This window comes from Etheostoma spectabile, unplaced genomic scaffold (genome assembly GCF_008692095.1).
Source record: "Etheostoma spectabile isolate EspeVRDwgs_2016 unplaced genomic scaffold, UIUC_Espe_1.0 scaffold00003128, whole genome shotgun sequence".
Lineage (NCBI taxonomy): Eukaryota > Metazoa > Chordata > Actinopteri > Perciformes > Percidae > Etheostoma > Etheostoma spectabile.
Window position 1 is genome coordinate 1 of NW_022602996.1, and position 27,813 is coordinate 27,813.

General features: G+C 40.5%; 35 non-coding genes and 3 pseudogenes across 35 annotated transcripts; all 38 read left to right on the forward strand.

The window, feature by feature from the left end:
• The first annotated feature begins 579 nt into the window (after positions 1-579).
• On the forward strand, positions 580-697 carry LOC116676402 (5S ribosomal RNA). Its single transcript, XR_004328683.1, has one exon. It is a non-coding gene; the product is annotated as a 5S ribosomal RNA (ribosomal RNA).
• Positions 698-1,313: 616 nt separating this feature from the next.
• On the forward strand, positions 1,314-1,432 carry LOC116676374 (5S ribosomal RNA). Its single transcript, XR_004328657.1, has one exon. It is a non-coding gene; the product is annotated as a 5S ribosomal RNA (ribosomal RNA).
• Positions 1,433-2,058: 626 nt separating this feature from the next.
• Positions 2,059-2,175, forward strand: LOC116676403 (5S ribosomal RNA). The gene has a single exon (XR_004328684.1). It is a non-coding gene; the product is annotated as a 5S ribosomal RNA (ribosomal RNA).
• Positions 2,176-2,724: 549 nt separating this feature from the next.
• On the forward strand, positions 2,725-2,841 carry LOC116676407 (5S ribosomal RNA). The gene has a single exon (XR_004328688.1). It is a non-coding gene; the product is annotated as a 5S ribosomal RNA (ribosomal RNA).
• Positions 2,842-3,470: 629 nt separating this feature from the next.
• Positions 3,471-3,589, forward strand: LOC116676386 (5S ribosomal RNA). Its single transcript, XR_004328668.1, has one exon. It is a non-coding gene; the product is annotated as a 5S ribosomal RNA (ribosomal RNA).
• A 552-nt stretch (positions 3,590-4,141) lies between these two features.
• Positions 4,142-4,260, forward strand: LOC116676397 (5S ribosomal RNA). The gene has a single exon (XR_004328679.1). It is a non-coding gene; the product is annotated as a 5S ribosomal RNA (ribosomal RNA).
• Positions 4,261-4,886: 626 nt separating this feature from the next.
• LOC116676409 (5S ribosomal RNA) lies at positions 4,887-5,005 on the forward strand. Its single transcript, XR_004328690.1, has one exon. It is a non-coding gene; the product is annotated as a 5S ribosomal RNA (ribosomal RNA).
• A 625-nt stretch (positions 5,006-5,630) lies between these two features.
• LOC116676413 (5S ribosomal RNA) lies at positions 5,631-5,749 on the forward strand. The gene has a single exon (XR_004328691.1). It is a non-coding gene; the product is annotated as a 5S ribosomal RNA (ribosomal RNA).
• Positions 5,750-6,298: 549 nt separating this feature from the next.
• Positions 6,299-6,417, forward strand: LOC116676375 (5S ribosomal RNA). The gene has a single exon (XR_004328658.1). It is a non-coding gene; the product is annotated as a 5S ribosomal RNA (ribosomal RNA).
• A 631-nt stretch (positions 6,418-7,048) lies between these two features.
• Positions 7,049-7,167, forward strand: LOC116676376 (5S ribosomal RNA). Its single transcript, XR_004328659.1, has one exon. It is a non-coding gene; the product is annotated as a 5S ribosomal RNA (ribosomal RNA).
• Positions 7,168-7,722: 555 nt separating this feature from the next.
• LOC116676377 (5S ribosomal RNA) lies at positions 7,723-7,841 on the forward strand. Its single transcript, XR_004328660.1, has one exon. It is a non-coding gene; the product is annotated as a 5S ribosomal RNA (ribosomal RNA).
• Positions 7,842-8,466: 625 nt separating this feature from the next.
• Positions 8,467-8,584, forward strand: LOC116676404 (5S ribosomal RNA). Its single transcript, XR_004328685.1, has one exon. It is a non-coding gene; the product is annotated as a 5S ribosomal RNA (ribosomal RNA).
• A 626-nt stretch (positions 8,585-9,210) lies between these two features.
• Positions 9,211-9,329, forward strand: LOC116676378 (5S ribosomal RNA). The gene has a single exon (XR_004328661.1). It is a non-coding gene; the product is annotated as a 5S ribosomal RNA (ribosomal RNA).
• Positions 9,330-9,885: 556 nt separating this feature from the next.
• On the forward strand, positions 9,886-10,004 carry LOC116676379 (5S ribosomal RNA). The gene has a single exon (XR_004328662.1). It is a non-coding gene; the product is annotated as a 5S ribosomal RNA (ribosomal RNA).
• A 556-nt stretch (positions 10,005-10,560) lies between these two features.
• LOC116676380 (5S ribosomal RNA) lies at positions 10,561-10,679 on the forward strand. Its single transcript, XR_004328663.1, has one exon. It is a non-coding gene; the product is annotated as a 5S ribosomal RNA (ribosomal RNA).
• A 629-nt stretch (positions 10,680-11,308) lies between these two features.
• LOC116676381 (5S ribosomal RNA) lies at positions 11,309-11,427 on the forward strand. The gene has a single exon (XR_004328664.1). It is a non-coding gene; the product is annotated as a 5S ribosomal RNA (ribosomal RNA).
• A 632-nt stretch (positions 11,428-12,059) lies between these two features.
• LOC116676382 (5S ribosomal RNA) lies at positions 12,060-12,178 on the forward strand. The gene has a single exon (XR_004328665.1). It is a non-coding gene; the product is annotated as a 5S ribosomal RNA (ribosomal RNA).
• A 627-nt stretch (positions 12,179-12,805) lies between these two features.
• LOC116676383 (5S ribosomal RNA) lies at positions 12,806-12,924 on the forward strand. Its single transcript, XR_004328666.1, has one exon. It is a non-coding gene; the product is annotated as a 5S ribosomal RNA (ribosomal RNA).
• Positions 12,925-13,554: 630 nt separating this feature from the next.
• LOC116676385 (5S ribosomal RNA) lies at positions 13,555-13,673 on the forward strand. The gene has a single exon (XR_004328667.1). It is a non-coding gene; the product is annotated as a 5S ribosomal RNA (ribosomal RNA).
• A 629-nt stretch (positions 13,674-14,302) lies between these two features.
• LOC116676387 (5S ribosomal RNA) lies at positions 14,303-14,421 on the forward strand. The gene has a single exon (XR_004328669.1). It is a non-coding gene; the product is annotated as a 5S ribosomal RNA (ribosomal RNA).
• A 632-nt stretch (positions 14,422-15,053) lies between these two features.
• Positions 15,054-15,172, forward strand: LOC116676388 (5S ribosomal RNA). The gene has a single exon (XR_004328670.1). It is a non-coding gene; the product is annotated as a 5S ribosomal RNA (ribosomal RNA).
• Positions 15,173-15,804: 632 nt separating this feature from the next.
• LOC116676389 (5S ribosomal RNA) lies at positions 15,805-15,923 on the forward strand. The gene has a single exon (XR_004328671.1). It is a non-coding gene; the product is annotated as a 5S ribosomal RNA (ribosomal RNA).
• A 627-nt stretch (positions 15,924-16,550) lies between these two features.
• LOC116676390 (5S ribosomal RNA) lies at positions 16,551-16,669 on the forward strand. The gene has a single exon (XR_004328672.1). It is a non-coding gene; the product is annotated as a 5S ribosomal RNA (ribosomal RNA).
• A 629-nt stretch (positions 16,670-17,298) lies between these two features.
• Positions 17,299-17,417, forward strand: LOC116676391 (5S ribosomal RNA). The gene has a single exon (XR_004328673.1). It is a non-coding gene; the product is annotated as a 5S ribosomal RNA (ribosomal RNA).
• A 559-nt stretch (positions 17,418-17,976) lies between these two features.
• Positions 17,977-18,095, forward strand: LOC116676392 (5S ribosomal RNA). The gene has a single exon (XR_004328674.1). It is a non-coding gene; the product is annotated as a 5S ribosomal RNA (ribosomal RNA).
• Positions 18,096-18,654: 559 nt separating this feature from the next.
• Positions 18,655-18,773, forward strand: LOC116676393 (5S ribosomal RNA). The gene has a single exon (XR_004328675.1). It is a non-coding gene; the product is annotated as a 5S ribosomal RNA (ribosomal RNA).
• A 630-nt stretch (positions 18,774-19,403) lies between these two features.
• LOC116676394 (5S ribosomal RNA) lies at positions 19,404-19,522 on the forward strand. Its single transcript, XR_004328676.1, has one exon. It is a non-coding gene; the product is annotated as a 5S ribosomal RNA (ribosomal RNA).
• Positions 19,523-20,154: 632 nt separating this feature from the next.
• Positions 20,155-20,273, forward strand: LOC116676395 (5S ribosomal RNA). The gene has a single exon (XR_004328677.1). It is a non-coding gene; the product is annotated as a 5S ribosomal RNA (ribosomal RNA).
• A 632-nt stretch (positions 20,274-20,905) lies between these two features.
• Positions 20,906-21,024, forward strand: LOC116676396 (5S ribosomal RNA). The gene has a single exon (XR_004328678.1). It is a non-coding gene; the product is annotated as a 5S ribosomal RNA (ribosomal RNA).
• Positions 21,025-21,656: 632 nt separating this feature from the next.
• On the forward strand, positions 21,657-21,775 carry LOC116676398 (5S ribosomal RNA). The gene has a single exon (XR_004328680.1). It is a non-coding gene; the product is annotated as a 5S ribosomal RNA (ribosomal RNA).
• A 626-nt stretch (positions 21,776-22,401) lies between these two features.
• On the forward strand, positions 22,402-22,520 carry LOC116676399 (5S ribosomal RNA). Its single transcript, XR_004328681.1, has one exon. It is a non-coding gene; the product is annotated as a 5S ribosomal RNA (ribosomal RNA).
• A 632-nt stretch (positions 22,521-23,152) lies between these two features.
• Positions 23,153-23,270, forward strand: LOC116676405 (5S ribosomal RNA). The gene has a single exon (XR_004328686.1). It is a non-coding gene; the product is annotated as a 5S ribosomal RNA (ribosomal RNA).
• A 632-nt stretch (positions 23,271-23,902) lies between these two features.
• Positions 23,903-24,011, forward strand: LOC116676410 (uncharacterized; annotated as a pseudogene).
• Positions 24,012-24,643: 632 nt separating this feature from the next.
• Positions 24,644-24,761, forward strand: LOC116676406 (5S ribosomal RNA). The gene has a single exon (XR_004328687.1). It is a non-coding gene; the product is annotated as a 5S ribosomal RNA (ribosomal RNA).
• A 623-nt stretch (positions 24,762-25,384) lies between these two features.
• LOC116676411 (uncharacterized) lies at positions 25,385-25,500 on the forward strand (annotated as a pseudogene).
• A 625-nt stretch (positions 25,501-26,125) lies between these two features.
• On the forward strand, positions 26,126-26,244 carry LOC116676401 (5S ribosomal RNA). Its single transcript, XR_004328682.1, has one exon. It is a non-coding gene; the product is annotated as a 5S ribosomal RNA (ribosomal RNA).
• A 626-nt stretch (positions 26,245-26,870) lies between these two features.
• LOC116676408 (5S ribosomal RNA) lies at positions 26,871-26,987 on the forward strand. The gene has a single exon (XR_004328689.1). It is a non-coding gene; the product is annotated as a 5S ribosomal RNA (ribosomal RNA).
• A 617-nt stretch (positions 26,988-27,604) lies between these two features.
• LOC116676412 (uncharacterized) lies at positions 27,605-27,719 on the forward strand (annotated as a pseudogene).
• The last annotated feature ends 94 nt before the right edge of the window (positions 27,720-27,813 follow it).

The following is a 27,813-nucleotide window of genomic DNA, read 5'->3' on the forward strand; positions in this document are numbered from 1 at the left end:
TCTTTGCTGGACGCAGAGCTGACAAGGAACTGTATAGCGGAGCAAGTATTTTTTCTTCTTTTTTGGGGAAGCAACATCTTTATTTAGACCTGAAATAAACATCTTAAAGTGTCATCTATTCAAGTAGCAGTTCAAATGCATTCAGTTTGACCACATCATAACTAAATAATACATTCTGGATGATGCAAATTTACAGAGACGACAAGTCACCCAAGTCTCAGTAAAGACAGAGGTAAAACCAAGTGAAAAGTTAGAGTAATGAAAAATAGAAACATGAAAGAAAGTATTCAGACTCAGGCAACAGGTTAAATAAAGGAATCATTGGATCAAAACAATCAAAGAAGTCTAAAAAATACAGAAGTTTCATTATAGTGCAAAAGAGAGAGCGAAAAGCATTTAAACTGCTTGATTCCAAGGTGAATGTTGTTGAACGACTGGCAAGCTACTTGAAAATGTGTACGTGTACTAATGGTGTGATTACATGTAGTTCAGTACTCCTCACCCCAAGCTGTGTATTCAACAGCTTTGAGAACCTTCCGGTTTTCACATGTAAAAAAGCTTGTTTTCAGTCTGTGCATTGCTTACGGCCATACCACCCTGAACACGCCCGATCTCGTCCGATCTCGGAAGCTAAGCAGGGTCGGGCCGGTCAGTACTTGGATGGGAGACCGCCTGGGAATACCCGGTGCTGTAAGCTTTTTATCAGCAGAGGGCGCTGCAGCTGCTCTTCTTTGCTGGACGCAGAGCTGACAAGGAAACTGTATAGAGGACGCAAGTATTTTTTCTTCTTTTTTGGAAGCAACATCTTATTTAGACCTGAAATAAACAATCTTAAAGTGTTCATCTATTCAAGTAGCAGTTCAAATGCATTCAGTTTGACCACATCATAACTAAATAATACATTCTGGATGATGCAAATTTACAGAGACGACAAGTCACCCAAGTCTCAGTAAAGACAGAGGTAAAACCAGTGAGAAAAAGTTAGAGTAATGAAAAATAGAAACATGGAAAGAAAGTATTCATGACTCAGGCAACAGGTTAATAAAGGAATCAATTTGGATCAAAACAATCAAAGAGTCTAAAAAATACAGAAGTTTCATTATAGTGCAAAAGAGAGAGCGAAAAGCATTTAAACTGCTTGATTCCAAGGTGAATTGTTGAACGACTGGCAAGCTACTTGAAAATGTGTACGTGTACTAATGGTGTGATTACATGTAGTTCAGTACTCCTCAACCCCAAGCTGTGTATTCAACAGCTTTGAGAACCTTCCGGTTTTCACATGTATAAAAAGCTTGTTTTCAGTCTGTGCATTTGCTTACGGCCATACCACCCTGAACACGCCCGATCTCGTCCGATCTCGGAAGCTAAGCAGGGTCGGGCCGGGTCAGTACTTGGATGGGAGACCGCCTGGGAATACCCGGTGCTGTAAGCTTTTTTATCAGCAGAGGGCGCTGCTGCTGCGCTCCTTCTTCTTTGCTGGACGCAGAGCTGACAAGGAACTGTATAGAGGACGCATATTTTTTCTTCTTTTTTGGAAGCAACATCTTTATTTAGACCTGAAATAAACAATCTTAAAGTGTTCATCTATTCAAGTAGCAGTTCAAAATGCATTCAGTTTGACCACATCATAACTAAATAATACATTCTGGATGATGCAAATTTACAGAGACGACAAGTCACCCAAGTCTCAGTAAAGACAGAGGTAAAACCAAGTGAGAAAAAGTTAGAGTAATGAAAATAGAAACATGGAAAGAAAGTATTCATGTCTCAGGCAACAGGTTAAATAAAGGAATCAATTTGGATCAAAACAATCAAAGAAGTCTAAAAAATACAGAAGTGTTAATTATAGTGCAAAAGAGAGAGCGAAAAGCATTTAAACTGCTTGATTCCAAGGTGATGTTGTTGAACGACTGGCAAGCTACTTGAAAATGTGTACGTGTACTAATGGTGTGATTACATGTAGTTCAGTACTCCTCAACCCCAAGCTGTGTATTCAACAGCTTTGAGAACCTTCCGGTTTTCACATGTATAAAAAGCTTGTTTTCAGTCTGTGCATTTGCTTACGGCCATACCACCCTGAACACGCCCGATCTCGTCCGATCTCGGAAGCTAAGCAGGGTCGGGCCGGGTCTACTTGGATGGGAGACCGCCTGGGAATACCCGGTGCTGTAAGCTTTTTTATCAGCAGAGGGCGCTGCTGCTGCAGCTCCTTCTTCTGCTTAGACCTGAAATAAACAATCTTAAAGTGTTCATCTATTCAAGTAGCAGTTCAAAATGCATTCAGTTTGACCACATCATAACTAAATAATACATTCTGGATGATGCAAATTTACAGAGACGACAAGTCACCCAAGTCTCAGTAAAGACAGAGGTAAACCAAGTGAGAAAAAGTTAGAGTAATGAAAATAGAAACATGAAAGAAAGTATTCATGACTCAGGCAACAGGTTAAATAAAGGAATCAATTTGGATCAAAACAATCAAAGAAGTCTAAAAAATACAGAAGTGTTCATTATAGTGCAAAAGAGAGAGCGAAAAGCATTTAAACTGCTTGATTCCAAGGTGATTGTTGTTGAACGACTGGCAAGCTACTTAAAAATGTGTACGTGCACTAATGGTGTGATTACATGTAGTTCAGTACTCCTCAACCCCAGCTGTGTATTCAACAGCTTTGAGAACCTTCCGGTTTTCACATGTATAAAAAGCTTGTTTTCAGTCTGTGCATTGCTTACGGCCATACCACCCTGAACACGCCCGATCTCGTCCGATCTCGGAAGCTAAGCAGGGTCGGCCGGGTCAGTACTTGGATGGGAGACCGCTGGGAATACCCGGTGCTGTAAGCTTTGTTATCAGCAGAGGCGCTGCTGCTGCAGCTCCTTCTTCTTTGCTGGACGCAGAGCTGACAAGGAAACTGTATAGAGGACGCAAGTATTTTTTCTTCTTTTTTGGAAGCAACATCTTTATTTAGACCTGAAATAAACAATCTTAAAGTGTTCATCTATTCAAGTAGCAGTTCAAAATGCATTCAGTTTGACCACATCATAACTAAATAATACATTCTGGATGATGCAAATTTACAGAGACGACAAGTCACCCAAGTCTCAGTAAAGACAGAGGTAAAACAAGTGAGAAAAAGTTAGTTAGAGAATGAAAATAGAAACATGGAAAGAAAGTATTCATGACTCAGGCAACAGGTTAAATAAAGGAATCAATTTGGATCAAAACAATCAAAGAAGTCTAAAAAATACAGAAGTGTTAATTATAGTGCAAAAGAGAGAGCGAAAAGCATTTAAACTGCTTGATTCCAGGTGATGTTGTTGAACGACTGGCAAGCTACTTAAAATGTGTACGTGTACTAATGGTGTGATTACATGTAGTTCAGTACTCCTCAACCCCAAGCTGTGTATTCAACAGCTTTGAGAACCTTGCGGTTTTCACATGTATAAAAAGCTTGTTTTCAGTCTGTGCATTTGCTTACGGCCATACCACCCTGAACACGCCCGATCTCGTCCGATCTCGGAAGCTAAGCAGGGTCGGGCCGGGTCAGTACTTGGATGGGAGACCGCCTGGGAATACCCGGTGCTGTAAGCTTTTTTATCAGCAGAGGGCGCTGCTGCTGCAGCTCCTTCTTCTTGCTTAGACCTGAAATAAACAATCTTAAAGTGTTCATCTATTCAAGTAGCAGTTCAAAATGCATTCAGTTTGACCACATCATAACTAAATAATACATTCTGGATGATGCAAATTTACAGAGACGACAAGTCACCCAAGTCTCAGTAAAGACAGAGGTAAAACCAAGTGAGAAAAAGTTAGAGTAATGAAAAATAGAAACATGAAAAGAAAGTATTCATGACTCAGGCAACAGGTTAAATAAAGGAATCAATTTGGATCAAAACAATCAAAGAAGTCTAAAAAATACAGAAGTGTTCATTATAGTGCAAAAGAGAGAGCGAAAAGCATTTAAACTGCTTGATTCCAAGGTGATGTTGTTGAACGACTGGCAAGCTACTTGAAAATGTGTACGTGCACTAATGGTGTGTATTACATGTTTCAGTACTCCTCAACCCCAAGCTGTGTATTCAACAGCTTTGAGAACCTTCCGGTTTTCACATGTATAAAAGCTTGTTTTCAGTCTGTGCATTCGCTTACGGCCATACCACCCTGAACACGCCCGATCTCGTCCGATCTCGGAAGCTAAGCAGGGTCGGGCCGGGTCAGTACTTGGATGGGAGACCGCCTGGGAATACCCGGTGCTGTAAGCTTTTTTATCAGCAGAGGGCGCTGCAGCTGCTTCTTCTTTGCTGGACGCAGAGCTGACAAGGAAACTGTATAGAGGACGCAAGTATTTTTTCTTCTTTTTTGGAAGCAACATCTTTATTTAGACCTGAAATAAACAATCTTAAAGTGTTCATCTATTCAAGTAGCAGTTCAAAATGCATTCAGTTTGACCACATCATAACTAAATAATACATTCTGGATGATGCAAATTTACAGAGACGACAAGTCACCCAAGTCTCAGTAAAGACAGAGGTAAAACCAAGTGAGAAAAAGTTAGAGTAATGAAAATAGAAACATGGAAAGAAAGTATTCATGACTCAGGCAACAGGTTAAATAAAGGAATCAATTTGGATCAAAAACAATCAAAGAAGTCTAAAAAATACAGAAGTGTTCATTATAGTGCAAAAGAGAGAGCGAAAAGCATTTAAACTGCTTGATTCCAAGGTGAATGTTGTTGAACGACTGGCAAGCTACTTGAAAATGTGTACGTGCACTAATGGTGTGATTACATGTAGTTCAGTACTCCTCAACCCCAAGCTGTGTATTCAACAGCTTTGAGAACCTTCCGGTTTTCACATGTATAAAAAGCTTGTTTTCAGTCTGTGCATTCGCTTACGGCCATACCACCCTGAACACGCCCGATCTCGTCCGATCTCGGAAGCTAAGCAGGGTCGGGCCGGGTCAGTACTTGGATGGGAGACCGCCTGGGAATACCCGGTGCTGTAAGCTTTTTTATCAGCAGAGGGCGCTGCTGCTGCAGCTCCTTCTTCTTTGCTGGACGCAGAGCTGACAAGGAAACTGTATAGAGGACGCAAGTATTTTTTCTTCTTTTTTGGAAGCAACATCTTTATTTAGACCTGAAATAACAATCTTAAAGTGTTCATCTATTCAAGTAGCAGTTCAAAATGCATTCAGTTTGACCACATCATAACTAAATAATACATTCTGGATGATGCAAATTTACAGAGACGACAAGTCACCCAAGTCTCAGTAAAGACAGAGGTAAAACCAAGTGAGAAAAAGTTAGAGTAATGAAAAATAGAAACATGGAAAAGTATTCATGACTCAGGCAACAGGTTAAATAAAGGAATCAATTTGGATCAAAACAATCAAAGAAGTCTAAAAAATACAGAAGTGTTAATTATAGTGCAAAAGAGAGAGCGAAAAGCATTTAAACTGCTTGATTCCAAGGTGATTGTTGTTGAACGACTGGCAAGCTACTTAAAAATGTGTACGTGTACTAATGGTGTGATTACATGTAGTTCAGTACTCCTCAACCCCAAGCTGTGTATTCAACAGCTTTGAGAACCTTGGTTTTCACATGTATAAAAAGCTGTTTTCAGTCTGTGCATTTGCTTACGGCCATACCACCCTGAACACGCCCGATCTCGTCCGATCTCGGAAGCTAAGCAGGGTCGGGCCGGGTCAGTACTTGGATGGGAGACCGCCTGGGAATACCCGGTGCTGTAAGCTTTTTTATCAGCAGAGGCGCTGCTGCTGCAGCTCCTTCTTCTTTGCTTAGACCTGAAATAAACAATCTTAAAGTGTTCATCTATTCAAGTAGCAGTTCAAAATGCATTCAGTTTGACCACATCATAACTAAATAATACATTCTGGATGATGCAAATTTACAGAGACGACAAGTCACCCAAGTCTCAGTAAAGACAGAGGTAAAACCAGTGAGAAAAGTTAGAGTAATGAAAAATAGAAACATGAAAGAAAGTATTCATGACTCAGGCAACAGGTTAAATAAGGAATCAATTTGGATCAAAACAATCAAAGAAGTCTAAAAAATACAGAAGTGTTATTATAGTGCAAAAGAGAGAGCGAAAAGCATTTAAACTGCTTGATTCCAAGGTGATGTTGTTGAACGACTGGCAAGCTACTTGAAAATGTGTACGTGTACTAATGGTGTGATTACATGTAGTTCAGTACTCCTCAACCCCAAGCTGTGTATTCAACAGCTTTGAGAACCTTCCGGTTTTCACATGTATAAAAAGCTTGTTTTCAGTCTGTGCATTTGCTTACGGCCATACCACCCTGAACACGCCCGATCTCGTCCGATCTCGGAAGCTAAGCAGGGTCGGGCCGGGTCAGTACTTGGATGGGAGACCGCCTGGGAATACCCGGTGCTGTAAGCTTTTTTATCAGCAGAGGGCGCTGCTGCTGCAGCTCCTTCTTCTTTGCTGGACGCAGAGCTGACAAGGAAACTGTATAGAGGACGCAAGTATTTTTTCTTCTTTTTTGGAAGCAACATCTTTATTTAGACCTGAAATAAACAATCTTAAAGTGTTCATCTATTCAAGTAGCAGTTCAAAATGCATTCAGTTTGACCACATCATAACTAAATAATACATTCTGGATGATGCAAATTTACAGAGACGACAAGTCACCCAAGTCTCAGTAAAGACAGAGGTAAAACCAAGTGAGAAAAAGTTAGAGTAATGAAAAATAGAAACATGGAAAGAAAGTATTCATGACTCAGGCAACAGGTTAAATAAAGGAATCAATTTGGATCAAAACAATCAAAGAAGTCTAAAAAATACAGAAGTGTTAATTATAGTGCAAAAGAGAGAGCGAAAAGCATTTAAACTGCTTGATTCCAAGGTGAATGTTGTTGAACGACTGGCAAGCTACTTGAAAATGTGTACGTGTACTAATGGTGTGATTACATGTAGTTCAGTACTCCTCAACCCCAAGCTGTGTATTCAACAGCTTTGAGAACCTTCGGTTTTCACATGTATAAAAAGCTTGTTTTCAGTCTGTGCATTTGCTTACGGCCATACCACCCTGAACACGCCCGATCTCGTCCGATCTCGGAAGCTAAGCAGGGTCGGGCCGGGTCAGTACTTGGATGGGAGACCGCCTGGGAATACCCGGTGCTGTAAGCTTTTTTATCAGCAGAGGGCGCTGCTGCTGCAGCTCCTTCTTCTTTGCTTAGACCTGAAATAAACAATCTTAAAGTGTTCATCTATTCAAGTAGCAGTTCAAAATGCATTCAGTTTGACCACATCATAACTAAATAATACATTCTGGATGATGCAAATTTACAGAGACGACAAGTCACCCAAGTCTCAGTAAAGACAGAGGTAAAACCAAGTGAGAAAAAGTTAGAGTAATGAAAATAGAAACATGGAAAGAAAGTATTCATGACTCAGGCAACAGGTTAAATAAAGGAATCAATTTGGATCAAAACAATCAAAGAAGTCTAAAAAATACAGAAGTGTTCATTATAGTGCAAAAGAGAGAGCGAAAAGCATTTAAACTGCTTGATTCCAAGGTGAATGTTGTTGAACGACTGGCAAGCTACTTGAAAATGTGTACGTGCACTAATGGTGTGATTACATGTAGTTCAGTACTCCTCAACCCCAAGCTGTGTATTCAACAGCTTTGAGAACCTTCCGGTTTTCACATGTATAAAAAGCTTGTTTTCAGTCTGTGCATTTGCTTACGGCCATACCACCCTGAACACGCCCGATCTCGTCCGATCTCGGAAGCTAAGCAGGGTCGGGCCGGGTCAGTACTTGGATGGGAGACCGCCTGGGAATACCCGGTGCTGTAAGCTTTTTTATCAGCAGAGGGCGCTGCTGCTGCAGCTCCTTCTTCTTTGCTGGACGCAGAGCTGACAAGGAAACTGTATAGAGGACGCAAGTATTTTCTTCTTTTTTGGAAACATCTTTATTTAGACCTGAAATAAACAATCTTAAAGTGTTCATCTATTCAAGTAGCAGTTCAAAATGCATTCAGTTTGACCACATCATAACTAAATAACATTCTGGATGATGCAAATTTACAGAGACGACAAGTCACCCAAGTCTCAGTAAAGACAGAGGTAAAACCAAGTGAGAAAAAGTTAGAGTAATGAAAAATAGAAACATGGAAAGAAAGTATTCATGACTCAGGCAACAGGTTAAATAAAGGAATCAATTTGGATCAAAACAATCAAAGAAGTCTAAAAAATACAGAAGTGTTAATTATAGTGCAAAAGAGAGAGCGAAAAGCATTTAAACTGCTTGATTCCAAGGTGAATGTTGTTGAACGACTGGCAAGCTACTTGAAAATGTGTACGTGCACTAATGGTGTGATTACATGTAGTTCAGTACTCCTCAACCCCAAGCTGTGTATTCAACAGCTTTGAGAACCTTCCGGTTTTCACATGTATAAAAAGCTTGTTTTCAGTCTGTGCATTTGCTTACGGCCATACCACCCTGAACACGCCCGATCTCGTCCGATCTCGGAAGCTAAGCAGGGTCGGGCCGGGTCAGTACTTGGATGGGAGACCGCCTGGGAATACCCGTGCTGTAAGCTTTTTTATCAGCAGAGGGCGCTGCTGCTGCTCCTTCTTCTTTGCTGGACGCAGAGCTGACAAGGAAACTGTATAGAGGACGCAAGTATTTTTTCTTCTTTTTTGGAAGCAACATCTTTATTTAGACCTGAAATAAACAATCTTAAAGTGTTCATCTATTCAAGTAGCAGTTCAAAATGCATTCAGTTTGACCACATCATAACTAAATAATACATTCTGGATGATGCAAATTTACAGAGACGACAAGTCACCCAAGTCTCAGTAAAGACAGAGGTAAACCAAGTGAGAAAAAGTTAGAGTAATGAAAATAGAAACATGGAAAGAAAGTATTCATGACTCAGGCAACAGGTTAAATAAAGGAATCAATTTGGATCAAAACAATCAAAGAAGTCTAAAAAATACAGAAGTGTTAATTATAGTGCAAAAGAGAGAGCGAAAAGCATTTAAACTGCTTGATTCCAAGGTGATGTTGTTGAACGACTGGCAAGCTACTTGAAAATGTGTACGTGTACTAATGGTGTGATTACATGTAGTTCAGTACTCCTCAACCCCAAGCTGTGTATTCAACAGCTTTGAGAACCTTCCGGTTTTCACATGTATAAAAAGCTTGTTTTCAGTCTGTGCATTTGCTTACGGCCATACCACCCTGAACACGCCCGATCTCGTCCGATCTCGGAAGCTAAGCAGGGTCGGGCCGGGTCAGTACTTGGATGGGAGACCGCCTGGGAATACCCGGTGCTGTAAGCTTTTTTATCAGCAGAGGGCGCTGCTGCTGCAGCTCCTTCTTCTTTGCTTAGACCTGAAATAAACAATCTTAAAGTGTTCATCTATTCAAGTAGCAGTTCAAAATGCATTCAGTTTGACCACATCATAACTAAATAATACATTCTGGATGATGCAAATTTACAGAGACGACAAGTCACCCAAGTCTCAGTAAAGACAGAGGTAAAACCAAGTGAGAAAAAGTTAGAGTAATGAAAAATAGAAACATGGAAAGAAAGTATTCATGACTCAGGCAACAGGTTAAATAAAGGAATCAATTTGGATCAAAACAATCAAAGAAGTCTAAAAAATACAGAAGTGTTAATTATAGTGCAAAAGAGAGAGCGAAAAGCATTTAAACTGCTTGATTCCAAGGTGAATGTTGTTGAACGACTGGCAAGCTACTTGAAAATGTGTACGTGTACTAATGGTGTGATTACATGTAGTTCAGTACTGCTCAACCCCAAGCTGTGTATTCAACAGCTTTGAGAACCTTCCGGTTTTCACATGTATAAAAAGCTTGTTTTCAGTCTGTGCATTTGCTTACGGCCATACCACCCTGAACACGCCCGATCTCGTCCGATCTCGGAAGCTAAGCAGGGTCGGGCCGGGTCAGTACTTGGATGGGAGACCGCCTGGGAATACCCGGTGCTGTAAGCTTTTTTATCAGCAGAGGGCGCTGCTGCTGCAGCTCCTTCTTCTTTGCTTAGACCTGAAATAAACAATCTTAAAGTGTTCATCTATTCAAGTAGCAGTTCAAAATGCATTCAGTTTGACCACATCATAACTAAATAATACATTCTGGATGATGCAAATTTACAGAGACGACAAGTCACCCAAGTCTCAGTAAAGACAGAGGTAAAACCAAGTGAGAAAAAGTTAGAGTAATGAAAAATAGAAACATGGAAAGAAAGTATTCATGACTCAGGCAACAGGTTAAATAAAGGAATCAATTTGGATCAAAACAATCAAAGAAGTCTAAAAAATACAGAAGTGTTAATTATAGTGCAAAAGAGAGAGCGAAAAGCATTTAAACTGCTTGATTCCAAGGTGAATGTTGTTGAACGACTGGCAAGCTACTTGAAAATGTGTACGTGCACTAATGGTGTGATTACATGTAGTTCAGTACTGCTCAACCCCAAGCTGTGTATTCAACAGCTTTGAGAACCTTCCGGTTTTCACATGTATAAAAAGCTTGTTTTCAGTCTGTGCATTTGCTTACGGCCATACCACCCTGAACACGCCCGATCTCGTCCGATCTCGGAAGCTAAGCAGGGTCGGGCCGGGTCAGTACTTGGATGGGAGACCGCCTGGGAATACCCGGTGCTGTAAGCTTTTTTATCAGCAGAGGGCGCTGCTGCTGCAGCTTCTTCTTTGCTGGACGCAGAGCTGACAAGGAAACTGTATAGAGGACGCAAGTATTTTTTCTTCTTTTTTGGAAGCAACATCTTTATTTAGACCTGAAATAAACAATCTTAAAGTGTTCATCTATTCAAGTAGCAGTTCAAAATGCATTCAGTTTGACCACATCATAACTAAATAATACATTCTGGATGATGCAAATTTACAGAGACGACAAGTCACCCAAGTCTCAGTAAAGACAGAGGTAAAACCAAGTGAGAAAAAGTTAGAGTAATGAAAAATAGAAACATGGAAAGAAAGTATTCATGACTCAGGCAACAGGTTAAATAAAGGAATCAATTTGGATCAAAACAATCAAAGAAGTCTAAAAAATACAGAAGTGTTAATTATAGTGCAAAAGAGAGAGCGAAAAGCATTTAAACTGCTTGATTCCAAGGTGAATGTTGTTGAACGACTGGCAAGCTACTTGAAAATGTGTACGTGTACTAATGGTGTGATTACATGTAGTTCAGTACTGCTCAACCCCAAGCTGTGTATTCAACAGCTTTGAGAACCTTCCGGTTTTCACATGTATAAAAAGCTTGTTTTCAGTCTGTGCATTTGCTTACGGCCATACCACCCTGAACACGCCCGATCTCGTCCGATCTCGGAAGCTAAGCAGGGTCGGGCCGGGTCAGTACTTGGATGGGAGACCGCCTGGGAATACCCGGTGCTGTAAGCTTTTTTATCAGCAGAGGGCGCTGCTGCTGCAGCTCCTTCTTCTTTGCTGGACGCAGAGCTGACAAGGAAACTGTATAGAGGACGCAAGTATTTTTTCTTCTTTTTTGGAAGCAACATCTTTATTTAGACCTGAAATAAACAATCTTAAAGTGTTCATCTATTCAAGTAGCAGTTCAAAATGCATTCAGTTTGACCACATCATAACTAAATAATACATTCTGGATGATGCAAATTTACAGAGACGACAAGTCACCCAAGTCTCAGTAAAGACAGAGGTAAAACCAAGTGAGAAAAAGTTAGAGTAATGAAAAATAGAAACATGGAAAGAAAGTATTCATGACTCAGGCAACAGGTTAAATAAAGGAATCAATTTGGATCAAAACAATCAAAGAAGTCTAAAAAATACAGAAGTGTTCATTATAGTGCAAAAGAGAGAGCGAAAAGCATTTAAACTGCTTGATTCCAAGGTGAATGTTGTTGAACGACTGGCAAGCTACTTGAAAATGTGTACGTGTACTAATGGTGTGATTACATGTAGTTCAGTACTCCTCAACCCCAAGCTGTGTATTCAACAGCTTTGAGAACCTTCCGGTTTTCACATGTATAAAAAGCTTGTTTTCAGTCTGTGCATTTGCTTACGGCCATACCACCCTGAACACGCCCGATCTCGTCCGATCTCGGAAGCTAAGCAGGGTCGGGCCGGGTCAGTACTTGGATGGGAGACCGCCTGGGAATACCCGGTGCTGTAAGCTTTTTTATCAGCAGAGGGCGCTGCTGCTGCTTTCTTCTTTGCTGGACGCAGAGCTGACAAGGAAACTGTATAGAGGACGCAAGTATTTTTTCTTCTTTTTTGGAAGCAACATCTTTATTTAGACCTGAAATAAACAATCTTAAAGTGTTCATCTATTCAAGTAGCAGTTCAAAATGCATTCAGTTTGACCACATCATAACTAAATAATACATTCTGGATGATGCAAATTTACAGAGACGACAAGTCACCCAAGTCTCAGTAAAGACAGAGGTAAAACCAAGTGAGAAAAAGTTAGAGTAATGAAAAATAGAAACATGGAAAGAAAGTATTCATGACTCAGGCAACAGGTTAAATAAAGGAATCAATTTGGATCAAAACAATCAAAGAAGTCTAAAAAATACAGAAGTGTTAATTATAGTGCAAAAGAGAGAGCGAAAAGCATTTAAACTGCTTGATTCCAAGGTGAATGTTGTTGAACGACTGGCAAGCTACTTGAAAATGTGTACGTGTACTAATGGTGTGATTACATGTAGTTCAGTACTGCTCAACCCCAAGCTGTGTATTCAACAGCTTTGAGAACCTTCCGGTTTTCACATGTATAAAAAGCTTGTTTTCAGTCTGTGCATTTGCTTACGGCCATACCACCCTGAACACGCCCGATCTCGTCCGATCTCGGAAGCTAAGCAGGGTCGGGCCGGGTCAGTACTTGGATGGGAGACCGCCTGGGAATACCCGGTGCTGTAAGCTTTTTTATCAGCAGAGGGCGCTGCTGCTGCAGCTTTCTTCTTTGCTGGACGCAGAGCTGACAAGGAAACTGTATAGAGGACGCAAGTATTTTTTCTTCTTTTTTGGAAGCAACATCTTTATTTAGACCTGAAATAAACAATCTTAAAGTGTTCATCTATTCAAGTAGCAGTTCAAAATGCATTCAGTTTGACCACATCATAACTAAATAATACATTCTGGATGATGCAAATTTACAGAGACGACAAGTCACCCAAGTCTCAGTAAAGACAGAGGTAAAACCAAGTGAGAAAAAGTTAGAGTAATGAAAAATAGAAACATGGAAAGAAAGTATTCATGACTCAGGCAACAGGTTAAATAAAGGAATCAATTTGGATCAAAACAATCAAAGAAGTCTAAAAAATACAGAAGTGTTCATTATAGTGCAAAAGAGAGAGCGAAAAGCATTTAAACTGCTTGATTCCAAGGTGAATGTTGTTGAACGACTGGCAAGCTACTTGAAAATGTGTACGTGTACTAATGGTGTGATTACATGTAGTTCAGTACTCCTCAACCCCAAGCTGTGTATTCAACAGCTTTGAGAACCTTCCGGTTTTCACATGTATAAAAAGCTTGTTTTCAGTCTGTGCATTTGCTTACGGCCATACCACCCTGAACACGCCCGATCTCGTCCGATCTCGGAAGCTAAGCAGGGTCGGGCCGGGTCAGTACTTGGATGGGAGACCGCCTGGGAATACCCGGTGCTGTAAGCTTTTTTATCAGCAGAGGGCGCTGCTGCTGCAGCTTCTTCTTTGCTGGACGCAGAGCTGACAAGGAAACTGTATAGAGGACGCAAGTATTTTTTCTTCTTTTTTGGAAGCAACATCTTTATTTAGACCTGAAATAAACAATCTTAAAGTGTTCATCTATTCAAGTAGCAGTTCAAAATGCATTCAGTTTGACCACATCATAACTAAATAATACATTCTGGATGATGCAAATTTACAGAGACGACAAGTCACCCAAGTCTCAGTAAAGACAGAGGTAAAACCAAGTGAGAAAAAGTTAGAGTAATGAAAAATAGAAACATGGAAAGAAAGTATTCATGACTCAGGCAACAGGTTAAATAAAGGAATCAATTTGGATCAAAACAATCAAAGAAGTCTAAAAAATACAGAAGTGTTAATTATAGTGCAAAAGAGAGAGCGAAAAGCATTTAAACTGCTTGATTCCAAGGTGATTGTTGTTGAACGACTGGCAAGCTACTTGAAAATGTGTACGTGTACTAATGGTGTGATTACATGTAGTTCAGTACTCCTCAACCCCAAGCTGTGTATTCAACAGCTTTGAGAACCTTCCGGTTTTCACATGTATAAAAAGCTTGTTTTCAGTCTGTGCATTTGCTTACGGCCATACCACCCTGAACACGCCCGATCTCGTCCGATCTCGGAAGCTAAGCAGGGTCGGGCCGGGTCAGTACTTGGATGGGAGACCGCCTGGGAATACCCGGTGCTGTAAGCTTTTTTATCAGCAGAGGGCGCTGCTGCTGCAGCTCCTTCTTCTTTGCTGGACGCAGAGCTGACAAGGAAACTGTATAGAGGACGCAAGTATTTTTTCTTCTTTTTTGGAAGCAACATCTTTATTTAGACCTGAAATAAACAATCTTAAAGTGTTCATCTATTCAAGTAGCAGTTCAAAATGCATTCAGTTTGACCACATCATAACTAAATAATACATTCTGGATGATGCAAATTTACAGAGACGACAAGTCACCCAAGTCTCAGTAAAGACAGAGGTAAAACCAAGTGAGAAAAAGTTAGAGTAATGAAAAATAGAAACATGGAAAGAAAGTATTCATGACTCAGGCAACAGGTTAAATAAAGGAATCAATTTGGATCAAAACAATCAAAGAAGTCTAAAAAATACAGAAGTGTTAATTATAGTGCAAAAGAGAGAGCGAAAAGCATTTAAACTGCTTGATTCCAAGGTGAATGTTGTTGAACGACTGGCAAGCTACTTGAAAATGTGTACGTGTACTAATGGTGTGATTACATGTAGTTCAGTACTGCTCAACCCCAAGCTGTGTATTCAACAGCTTTGAGAACCTTCCGGTTTTCACATGTATAAAAAGCTTGTTTTCAGTCTGTGCATTTGCTTACGGCCATACCACCCTGAACACGCCCGATCTCGTCCGATCTCGGAAGCTAAGCAGGGTCGGGCCGGGTCAGTACTTGGATGGGAGACCGCCTGGGAATACCCGGTGCTGTAAGCTTTTTTATCAGCAGAGGGCGCTGCTGCTGCAGCTCCTTCTTCTTTGCTGGACGCAGAGCTGACAAGGAAACTGTATAGAGGACGCAAGTATTTTTTCTTCTTTTTTGGAAGCAACATCTTTATTTAGACCTGAAATAAACAATCTTAAAGTGTTCATCTATTCAAGTAGCAGTTCAAAATGCATTCAGTTTGACCACATCATAACTAAATAATACATTCTGGATGATGCAAATTTACAGAGACGACAAGTCACCCAAGTCTCAGTAAAGACAGAGGTAAAACCAAGTGAGAAAAAGTTAGAGTAATGAAAAATAGAAACATGGAAAGAAAGTATTCATGACTCAGGCAACAGGTTAAATAAAGGAATCAATTTGGATCAAAACAATCAAAGAAGTCTAAAAAATACAGAAGTGTTAATTATAGTGCAAAAGAGAGAGCGAAAAGCATTTAAACTGCTTGATTCCAAGGTGAATGTTGTTGAACGACTGGCAAGCTACTTGAAAATGTGTACGTGTACTAATGGTGTGATTACATGTAGTTCAGTACTGCTCAACCCCAAGCTGTGTATTCAACAGCTTTGAGAACCTTCCGGTTTTCACATGTATAAAAAGCTTGTTTTCAGTCTGTGCATTTGCTTACGGCCATACCACCCTGAACACGCCCGATCTCGTCCGATCTCGGAAGCTAAGCAGGGTCGGGCCGGGTCAGTACTTGGATGGGAGACCGCCTGGGAATACCCGGTGCTGTAAGCTTTTTTATCAGCAGAGGGCGCTGCTGCTGCAGCTCTTCTTTGCTGGACGCAGAGCTGACAAGGAAACTGTATAGAGGACGCAAGTATTTTTTCTTCTTTTTTGGAAGCAACATCTTTATTTAGACCTGAAATAAACAATCTTAAAGTGTTCATCTATTCAAGTAGCAGTTCAAAATGCATTCAGTTTGACCACATCATAACTAAATAATACATTCTGGATGATGCAAATTTACAGAGACGACAAGTCACCCAAGTCTCAGTAAAGACAGAGGTAAAACCAAGTGAGAAAAAGTTAGAGTAATGAAAAATAGAAACATGGAAAGAAAGTATTCATGACTCAGGCAACAGGTTAAATAAAGGAATCAATTTGGATCAAAACAATCAAAGAAGTCTAAAAAATACAGAAGTGTTCATTATAGTGCAAAAGAGAGAGCGAAAAGCATTTAAACTGCTTGATTCCAAGGTGATGTTGTTGAACGACTGGCAAGCTACTTGAAAATGTGTACGTGTACTAATGGTGTGATTACATGTAGTTCAGTACTCCTCAACCCCAAGCTGTGTATTCAACAGCTTTGAGAACCTTCCGGTTTTCACATGTATAAAAAGCTTGTTTTCAGTCTGTGCATTTGCTTACGGCCATACCACCCTGAACACGCCCGATCTCGTCCGATCTCGGAAGCTAAGCAGGGTCGGGCCGGGTCAGTACTTGGATGGGAGACCGCCTGGGAATACCCGGTGCTGTAAGCTTTTTTATCAGCAGAGGGCGCTGCTGCTGCTCCTTCTTCTTTGCTGGACGCAGAGCTGACAAGGAAACTGTATAGAGGACGCAAGTATTTTTTCTTCTTTTTTGGAAGCAACATCTTTATTTAGACCTGAAATAAACAATCTTAAAGTGTTCATCTATTCAAGTAGCAGTTCAAAATGCATTCAGTTTGACCACATCATAACTAAATAATACATTCTGGATGATGCAAATTTACAGAGACGACAAGTCACCCAAGTCTCAGTAAAGACAGAGGTAAAACCAAGTGAGAAAAAGTTAGAGTAATGAAAAATAGAAACATGGAAAGAAAGTATTCATGACTCAGGCAACAGGTTAAATAAAGGAATCAATTTGGATCAAAACAATCAAAGAAGTCTAAAAAATACAGAAGTGTTAATTATAGTGCAAAAGAGAGAGCGAAAAGCATTTAAACTGCTTGATTCCAAGGTGAATGTTGTTGAACGACTGGCAAGCTACTTGAAAATGTGTACGTGTACTAATGGTGTGATTACATGTAGTTCAGTACTGCTCAACCCCAAGCTGTGTATTCAACAGCTTTGAGAACCTTCCGGTTTTCACATGTATAAAAAGCTTGTTTTCAGTCTGTGCATTTGCTTACGGCCATACCACCCTGAACACGCCCGATCTCGTCCGATCTCGGAAGCTAAGCAGGGTCGGGCCGGGTCAGTACTTGGATGGGAGACCGCCTGGGAATACCCGGTGCTGTAAGCTTTTTTATCAGCAGAGGGCGCTGCTGCTGCAGCTCCTTCTTCTTTGCTCTGAAGACCTGAAATAAACAATCTTAAAGTGTTCATCTATTCAAGTAGCAGTTCAAAATGCATTCAGTTTGACCACATCATAACTAAATAATACATTCTGGATGATGCAAATTTACAGAGACGACAAGTCACCCAAGTCTCAGTAAAGACAGAGGTAAAACCAAGTGAGAAAAAGTTAGAGTAATGAAAAATAGAAACATGGAAAGAAAGTATTCATGACTCAGGCAACAGGTTAAATAAAGGAATCAATTTGGATCAAAACAATCAAAGAAGTCTAAAAAATACAGAAGTGTTAATTATAGTGCAAAAGAGAGAGCGAAAAGCATTTAAACTGCTTGATTCCAAGGTGAATGTTGTTGAACGACTGGCAAGCTACTTGAAAATGTGTACGTGTACTAATGGTGTGATTACATGTAGTTCAGTACTGCTCAACCCCAAGCTGTGTATTCAACAGCTTTGAGAACCTTCCGGTTTTCACATGTATAAAAAGCTTGTTTTCAGTCTGTGCATTTGCTTACGGCCATACCACCCTGAACACGCCCGATCTCGTCCGATCTCGGAAGCTAAGCAGGGTCGGGCCGGGTCAGTACTTGGATGGGAGACCGCCTGGGAATACCCGGTGCTGTAAGCTTTTTTATCAGCAGAGGGCGCTGCTGCTGCAGCTCCTTCTTCTTTGCTCTGAAGACCTGAAATAAACAATCTTAAAGTGTTCATCTATTCAAGTAGCAGTTCAAAATGCATTCAGTTTGACCACATCATAACTAAATAATACATTCTGGATGATGCAAATTTACAGAGACGACAAGTCACCCAAGTCTCAGTAAAGACAGAGGTAAAACCAAGTGAGAAAAAGTTAGAGTAATGAAAAATAGAAACATGGAAAGAAAGTATTCATGACTCAGGCAACAGGTTAAATAAAGGAATCAATTTGGATCAAAACAATCAAAGAAGTCTAAAAAATACAGAAGTGTTCATTATAGTGCAAAAGAGAGAGCGAAAAGCATTTAAACTGCTTGATTCCAAGGTGAATGTTGTTGAACGACTGGCAAGCTACTTGAAAATGTGTACGTGTACTAATGGTGTGATTACATGTAGTTCAGTACTCCTCAACCCCAAGCTGTGTATTCAACAGCTTTGAGAACCTTCCGGTTTTCACATGTATAAAAAGCTTGTTTTCAGTCTGTGCATTTGCTTACGGCCATACCACCCTGAACACGCCCGATCTCGTCCGATCTCGGAAGCTAAGCAGGGTCGGGCCGGGTCAGTACTTGGATGGGAGACCGCCTGGGAATACCCGGTGCTGTAAGCTTTTTTATCAGCAGAGGGCGCTGCTGCTGCAGCTCCTCTTCTTTGCTGGACGCAGAGCTGACAAGGAAACTGTATAGAGGACGCAAGTATTTTTTCTTCTTTTTGGAAGCAACATCTTTATTTAGACCTGAAATAAACAATCTTAAAGTGTTCATCTATTCAAGTAGCAGTTCAAAATGCATTCAGTTTGACCACATCATAACTAAATAATACATTCTGGATGATGCAAATTTACAGAGACGACAAGTCACCCAAGTCTCAGTAAAGACAGAGGTAAAACCAAGTGAGAAAAAGTTAGAGTAATGAAAAATAGAAACATGGAAAGAAAGTATTCATGACTCAGGCAACAGGTTAAATAAAGGAATCAATTTGGATCAAAACAATCAAAGAAGTCTAAAAAATACAGAAGTGTTCATTATAGTGCAAAAGAGAGAGCGAAAAGCATTTAAACTGCTTGATTCCAAGGTGAATGTTGTTGAACGACTGGCAAGCTACTTGAAAATGTGTACGTGTACTAATGGTGTGATTACATGTAGTTCAGTACTCCTCAACCCCAAGCTGTGTATTCAACAGCTTTGAGAACCTTCCGGTTTTCACATGTATAAAAAGCTTGTTTTCAGTCTGTGCATTTGCTTACGGCCATACCACCCTGAACACGCCCGATCTCGTCCGATCTCGGAAGCTAAGCAGGGTCGGGCCGGGTCAGTACTTGGATGGGAGACCGCCTGGGAATACCCGGTGCTGTAAGCTTTTTTATCAGCAGAGGGCGCTGCTGCTGCAGCTCCTTCTTCTTTGCTGGACGCAGAGCTGACAAGGAAACTGTATAGAGGACGCAAGTATTTTTTCTTCTTTTTTGGAAGCAACATCTTTATTTAGACCTGAAATAAACAATCTTAAAGTGTTCATCTATTCAAGTAGCAGTTCAAAATGCATTCAGTTTGACCACATCATAACTAAATAATACATTCTGGATGATGCAAATTTACAGAGACGACAAGTCACCCAAGTCTCAGTAAAGACAGAGGTAAAACCAAGTGAGAAAAAGTTAGAGTAATGAAAAATAGAAACATGGAAAGAAAGTATTCATGACTCAGGCAACAGGTTAAATAAAGGAATCAATTTGGATCAAAACAATCAAAGAAGTCTAAAAAATACAGAAGTGTTAATTATAGTGCAAAAGAGAGAGCGAAAAGCATTTAAACTGCTTGATTCCAAGGTGAATGTTGTTGAACGACTGGCAAGCTACTTGAAAATGTGTACGTGTACTAATGGTGTGATTACATGTAGTTCAGTACTGCTCAACCCCAAGCTGTGTATTCAACAGCTTTGAGAACCTTCCGGTTTTCACATGTATAAAAAGCTTGTTTTCAGTCTGTGCATTTGCTTACGGCCATACCACCCTGAACACGCCCGATCTCGTCCGATCTCGGAAGCTAAGCAGGGTCGGGCCGGGTCAGTACTTGGATGGGAGACCGCCTGGGAATACCCGGTGCTGTAAGCTTTTTTATCAGCAGAGGGCGCTGCTGCTGCAGCTCCTTCTTCTTTGCTGGACGCAGAGCTGACAAGGAAACTGTATAGAGGACGCAAGTATTTTTTCTTCTTTTTTGGAAGCAACATCTTTATTTAGACCTGAAATAAACAATCTTAAAGTGTTCATCTATTCAAGTAGCAGTTCAAAATGCATTCAGTTTGACCACATCATAACTAAATAATACATTCTGGATGATGCAAATTTACAGAGACGACAAGTCACCCAAGTCTCAGTAAAGACAGAGGTAAAACCAAGTGAGAAAAAGTTAGAGTAATGAAAAATAGAAACATGGAAAGAAAGTATTCATGACTCAGGCAACAGGTTAAATAAAGGAATCAATTTGGATCAAAACAATCAAAGAAGTCTAAAAAATACAGAAGTGTTCATTATAGTGCAAAAGAGAGAGCGAAAAGCATTTAAACTGCTTGATTCCAAGGTGAATGTTGTTGAACGACTGGCAAGCTACTTGAAAATGTGTACGTGTACTAATGGTGTGATTACATGTAGTTCAGTACTCCTCAACCCCAAGCTGTGTATTCAACAGCTTTGAGAACCTTCCGGTTTTCACATGTATAAAAAGCTTGTTTTCAGTCTGTGCATTTGCTTACGGCCATACCACCCTGAACACGCCCGATCTCGTCCGATCTCGGAAGCTAAGCAGGGTCGGGCCGGGTCAGTACTTGGATGGGAGACCGCCTGGGAATACCCGGTGCTGTAAGCTTTTTTATCAGCAGAGGGCGCTGCTGCTGCAGCTCCTTCTTCTTTGCTGGACGCAGAGCTGACAAGGAAACTGTATAGAGGACGCAAGTATTTTTTCTTCTTTTTTGGAAGCAACATCTTTATTTAGACCTGAAATAAACAATCTTAAAGTGTTCATCTATTCAAGTAGCAGTTCAAAATGCATTCAGTTTGACCACATCATAACTAAATAATACATTCTGGATGATGCAAATTTACAGAGACGACAAGTCACCCAAGTCTCAGTAAAGACAGAGGTAAAACCAAGTGAGAAAAAGTTAGAGTAATGAAAAATAGAAACATGGAAAGAAAGTATTCATGACTCAGGCAACAGGTTAAATAAAGGAATCAATTTGGATCAAAACAATCAAAGAAGTCTAAAAAATACAGAAGTGTTCATTATAGTGCAAAAGAGAGAGCGAAAAGCATTTAAACTGCTTGATTCCAAGGTGAATGTTGTTGAACGACTGGCAAGCTACTTGAAAATGTGTACGTGCACTAATGGTGTGATTACATGTAGTTCAGTACTCCTCAACCCCAAGCTGTGTATTCAACAGCTTTGAGAACCTTCCGGTTTTCACATGTATAAAAAGCTTGTTTTCAGTCTGTGCATTTGCTTACGGCCATACCACCCTGAACACGCCCGATCTCGTCCGATCTCGGAAGCTAAGCAGGGTCGGGCCGGGTCAGTACTTGGATGGGAGACCGCCTGGGAATACCCGGTGCTGTAAGCTTTTTTATCAGCAGAGGGCGCTGCAGCTGCTTCTTCTTTGCTGGACGCAGAGCTGACAAGGAAACTGTATAGAGGACGCAAGTATTTTTTCTTCTTTTTTGGAAGCAACATCTTTATTTAGACCTGAAATAAACAATCTTAAAGTGTTCATCTATTCAAGTAGCAGTTCAAAATGCATTCAGTTTGACCACATCATAACTAAATAATACATTCTGGATGATGCAAATTTACAGAGACGACAAGTCACCCAAGTCTCAGTAAAGACAGAGGTAAAACCAAGTGAGAAAAAGTTAGAGTAATGAAAAATAGAAACATGGAAAGAAAGTATTCATGACTCAGGCAACAGGTTAAATAAAGGAATCAATTTGGATCAAAACAATCAAAGAAGTCTAAAAAATACAGAAGTGTTAATTATAGTGCAAAAGAGAGAGCGAAAAGCATTTAAACTGCTTGATTCCAAGGTGAATGTTGTTGAACGACTGGCAAGCTACTTGAAAATGTGTACGTGTACTAATGGTGTGATTACATGTAGTTCAGTACTGCTCAACCCCAAGCTGTGTATTCAACAGCTTTGAGAACCTTCCGGTTTTCACATGTATAAAAAGCTTGTTTTCAGTCTGTGCATTTGCTTACGGCCATACCACCCTGAACACGCCCGATCTCGTCCGATCTCGGAAGCTAAGCAGGGTCGGGCCGGGTCAGTACTTGGATGGGAGACCGCCTGGGAATACCCGGTGCTGTAAGCTTTTTTATCAGCAGAGGGCGCTGCTGCTGCAGCTCCTTCTTCTTTGCTGGACGCAGAGCTGACAAGGAAACTGTATAGAGGACGCAAGTATTTTTTCTTCTTTTTTGGAAGCAACATCTTTATTTAGACCTGAAATAAACAATCTTAAAGTGTTCATCTATTCAAGTAGCAGTTCAAAATGCATTCAGTTTGACCACATCATAACTAAATAATACATTCTGGATGATGCAAATTTACAGAGACGACAAGTCACCCAAGTCTCAGTAAAGACAGAGGTAAAACCAAGTGAGAAAAAGTTAGAGTAATGAAAAATAGAAACATGGAAAGAAAGTATTCATGACTCAGGCAACAGGTTAAATAAAGGAATCAATTTGGATCAAAACAATCAAAGAAGTCTAAAAAATACAGAAGTGTTAATTATAGTGCAAAAGAGAGAGCGAAAAGCATTTAAACTGCTTGATTCCAAGGTGAATGTTGTTGAACGACTGGCAAGCTACTTGAAAATGTGTACGTGTACTAATGGTGTGATTACATGTAGTTCAGTACTGCTCAACCCCAAGCTGTGTATTCAACAGCTTTGAGAACCTTCCGGTTTTCACATGTATAAAAAGCTTGTTTTCAGTCTGTGCATTTGCTTACGGCCATACCACCCTGAACACGCCCGATCTCGTCCGATCTCGGAAGCTAAGCAGGGTCGGGCGGGTCAGTACTTGGATGGGAGACCGCCTGGGAATACCCGGTGCTGTAAGCTTTTTTATCAGCAGAGGGCGCTGCTGCTGCAGCTCCTTCTTCTTTGCTGGACGCAGAGCTGACAAGGAAACTGTATAGAGGACGCAAGTATTTTTTCTTCTTTTTTGGAAGCAACATCTTTATTTAGACCTGAAATAAACAATCTTAAAGTGTTCATCTATTCAAGTAGCAGTTCAAAATGCATTCAGTTTGACCACATCATAACTAAATAATACATTCTGGATGATGCAAATTTACAGAGACGACAAGTCACCCAAGTCTCAGTAAAGAGAGAGGTAAAACCAAGTGAGAAAAAGTTAGAGTAATGAAAAATAGAAACATGGAAAGAAAGTATTCATGACTCAGGCAACAAGTTAAATAAAGGAATCAATTTGGATCAAAACAATCAAAGAAGTCTAAAAAATACAGAAGTGTTAATTATAGTGCAAAAGAGAGAGCGAAAAGCATTTAAACTGCTTGATTCCAAGGTGAATGTTGTTGAACGACTGGCAAGCTACTTGAAAATGTGTACGTGTACTAATGGTGTGATTACATGTAGTTCAGTACTCCTCAACCCCAAGCTGTGTATTCAACAGCTTTGAGAACCTTCCGGTTTTCACATGTATAAAAAGCTTGTTTTCAGTCTGTGCATTTGCTTACGGCCATACCACCCTGAACACGCCCGATCTCGGAAGCTAAGCAGGGTCGGGCCGGGTCAGTACTTGGATGGGAGACCGCCTGGGAATACCCGGTGCTGTAAGCTTTTTTATCAGCAGAGGGCGCTGCTGCTGCAGCTCCTTCTTCTTTGCTGGACGCAGAGCTGACAAGGAAACTGTATAGAGGACGCAAGTATTTTTTCTTCTTTTTTGGAAGCAACATCTTTATTTAGACCTGAAATAAACAATCTTAAAGTGTTCATCTATTCAAGTAGCAGTTCAAAATGCATTCAGTTTGACCACATCATAACTAAATAATACATTCTGGATGATGCAAATTTACAGAGACGACAAGTCACCCAAGTCTCAGTAAAGACAGAGGTAAAACCAAGTGAGAAAAAGTTAGAGTAATGAAAAATAGAAACATGGAAAGAAAGTATTCATGACTCAGGCAACAGGTTAAATAAAGGAATCAATTTGGATCAAAACAATCAAAGAAGTCTAAAAAATACAGAAGTGTTAATTATAGTGCAAAAGAGAGAGCGAAAAGCATTTAAACTGCTTGATTCCAAGGTGAATGTTGTTGAACGACTGGCAAGCTACTTGAAAATGTGTACGTGTACTAATGGTGTGATTACATGTAGTTCAGTACTGCTCAACCCCAAGCTGTGTATTCAACAGCTTTGAGAACCTTCCGGTTTTCACATGTATAAAAAGCTTGTTTTCAGTCTGTGCATTTGCTTACGGCCATACCACCCTGAACACGCCCGATCTCGTCCGATCTCGGAAGCTAAGCAGGGTCGGGCGGGTCAGTACTTGGATGGGAGACCGCCTGGGAATACCCGGTGCTGTAAGCTTTTTTATCAGCAGAGGCGCTGCTGCTGCAGCTCCTTCTTTTTGCTGGACGCAGAGCTGACAAGGAAACTGTATAGAGGACGCAAGTATTTTTTCTTCTTTTTGGAAGCAATCTTTATTTAGACCTGAAATAAACAATCTTAAAGTGTTCATCTATTCAAGTAGCAGTTCAAAATGCATTCAGTTTGACCACATCATAACTAAATAATACATTCTGGATGATGCAAATTTACAGAGACGACAAGTCACCCAAGTCTCAGTAAAGACAGAGGTAAAACCAAGTGAGAAAAAGTTAGAGTAATGAAAAATAGAAACATGGAAGAAGTATTCATGACTCAGGCAACAGTTAATAAAGGAATCAATTTGGATCAAAACAATCAAAGAAGTCTAAAAAATACAGAAGTGTTAATTATAGTGCAAAAGAGAGAGCGAAAAGCATTTAAACTGCTTGATTCCAAGGTGAATGTTGTTGAACGACTGGCAAGCTACTTGAAAATGTGTACGTGCACTAATGGTGATTATACATGTTCAGTTCTCCTCAACCCCAAGCTGTGTATTCAAAACTTTGAGCTTTGAGAACCTTACGGTTTCATGTATAAAAAGCTTGTTTTCAGTCTGTGCATTTGCTTACGGCCATACCACCCTGAACACGCCGATCTCGTCCGATCTCGGAAGCTAAGCAGGTCGGGCCGGGTCAGTACTTGGATGGGAGACCGCCTGGGAATACCGGTGCTGTAAGCTTTTTTATCAGCAGAGGGCGCTGCTGCTGCAGCTCTTCTTCTTGCTGGACGCAGAGCTGACAAAGGAAACTGTATAGAGGACGCAAGTATTTTTTCTTCTTTTGGAAGCAACATCTTATTTAGACCTGAAATAAACAATCTTAAAGTGTTCATCTATTCAAGTAGCAGTTCAAAATGCATTCAGTTTGACCACATCATAACTAAATAATACATTCTGGATGATGCAAATTTACAGAGACGACAAGTCACACCCAGTCTCAGTAAAGACAGAGGTAAAACCAAGTGAGAAAAGAGAGTTATGAGTAATGAAAAAGAAACATGAAAGAAAGTATTCATGACTCAGGGCACAGGTTAAATAAAGGAATCAATTTGGATCAAAACAATCAAAGAAGTCTAAAAAATACAGAAGTGTTCATTATAGTGCAAAGAGAGAGAAAAGCATTTAAACTGCTGATTCCAAGGTGATTGTTGTTGAACGACTGGCAAGCTACTTAAAAATGTGTACGTGCACTAATGGTGTGATTACATGTAGTTCAGTACTCCTCAACCCCAAGCTGGTATTCAACAGCTTTGAGAACCTTGCGGTTTTCACATGTATAAAAAGCTTGTTTTCAGTCTGTGCATTTGCTTACGGCCATACCACCCTGAACACGCCCGATCTCGTCCGATCTCGGAAGCTAAGCAGGGTCGGGCCGGGTCAGTACTTGGATGGGAGACCGCCTGGGAATACCCGGTGCTGTAAGCTTTGTTATCAGCAGAGGGCGCTGCTGCTGCAGCTCTTCTTCTTTGCTGGACGCAGAGCTGACAAGGAAACTGTATAGAGGACGCAAGTATTTTCTTCTTTTTTGGAAGCAACATCTTTATTAGACCTGAAATAAACAATCTTAAAGTGTTCATCTATTCAAGTAGCAGTTCAAAATGCATTCAGTTTGACCACATCATAACTAAAATACATTCTGGATGATGCAAATTTACAGAGACGACAAGTCACCCAAGTCTCAGTAAAGACAGAGGTAAAACCAAGTGAGAAAAAGTTAGAGTAATGAAAAATAGAAACATGGAAAGAAAGTATTCATGACTCAGGCAACAGGTTAAATAAAGGAATCAATTTGGATCAAAAACAATCAAAGAAGTCTAAAAAATACAGAAGTGTCATTATAGTGCAAAAGAGAGAGCGAAAAGCATTTAAACTGCTTGATTCCAAGGTGAATGTTGTTGAACGACTGGCAAGCTACTTAAAAATGTGTACGGTGTACAATGGTGTGATTACATGTAGTTCAGTACTCCTCAACCCCAAGCTGTGTATTCAACAGCTTTGAGAACCTTCCGGTTTTCACATGTATAAAAAGCTTGTTTTCAGTCTGTGCATTTGCTTACGGCCATACCACCTGAACACGCCGATCTCGTCCGATCTCGGAAGCTAAGCAGGGTCGGGCCGGGTCAGTACTTGGATGGGAGACCGCCTGGGAATACCCGGTGCTGTAAGCTTTTTATCAGCAGAGGGCGCTGCTGCTGCAGTCCTCTTCTTTGCTGGACGCAGAGGACAAGGAACTGTATAGAGGACGCAAGTATTTTTTCTTCTTTTTTGGAAGCAACATCTTTATTTAGACCTGAAATAAACAATCTTAAAGTGTTCATCTATTCAAGTAGCAGTTCAAAATGCATTCAGTTTGACCAACATAACTAAATAATACATTCTGGATGATGCAAATTTACAGAGACGACAAGTCACCCAAGTCTCAGTAAAGACAGAGGTAAAACCAAGTGAGAAAAAGTTAGAGTAATGAAAAATAGAAAATGGAAAGAAAGTATTCATGACTCAGGCAACAGGTTAAATAAAGGAATCAATTTGGATCAAAACAATCAAAGAAGTCTAAAAAATACAGAAGTGTTTTATAGTGCAAAAGAGAGAGCGAAAAGCATTTAAACTGCTTGATTCCAAGGTGATTGTTGTTGAACGACTGGCAAGCTACTTGAAAATGTGTACGTGACTAATGGTGTGATTACATGTAGTTCAGTACTCCTCAACCCCAAGCTGTGTATTCAACAGCTTTGAGACCTTCCGGTTTTCACATGTATAAAGCTTGTTTTCAGTCTGTGCATTTGCTTACGGCCATACCACCCTGAACACAGCGATCTCGTCCGATCTCGGAAGCTAAGCAGGGTCGGGCGGGTCAGTACTTGGATGGGAGACCGCTGGGATACCCGGTGCTGTAAGCTTTTTATCAGCAGAGGGCGCTGCTGCTGCTGAGCCCTCTTCTTTGCTGGACGCAGAGCTGACAAGGAAACTGTATAGAGGACGCAAGTATTTTTT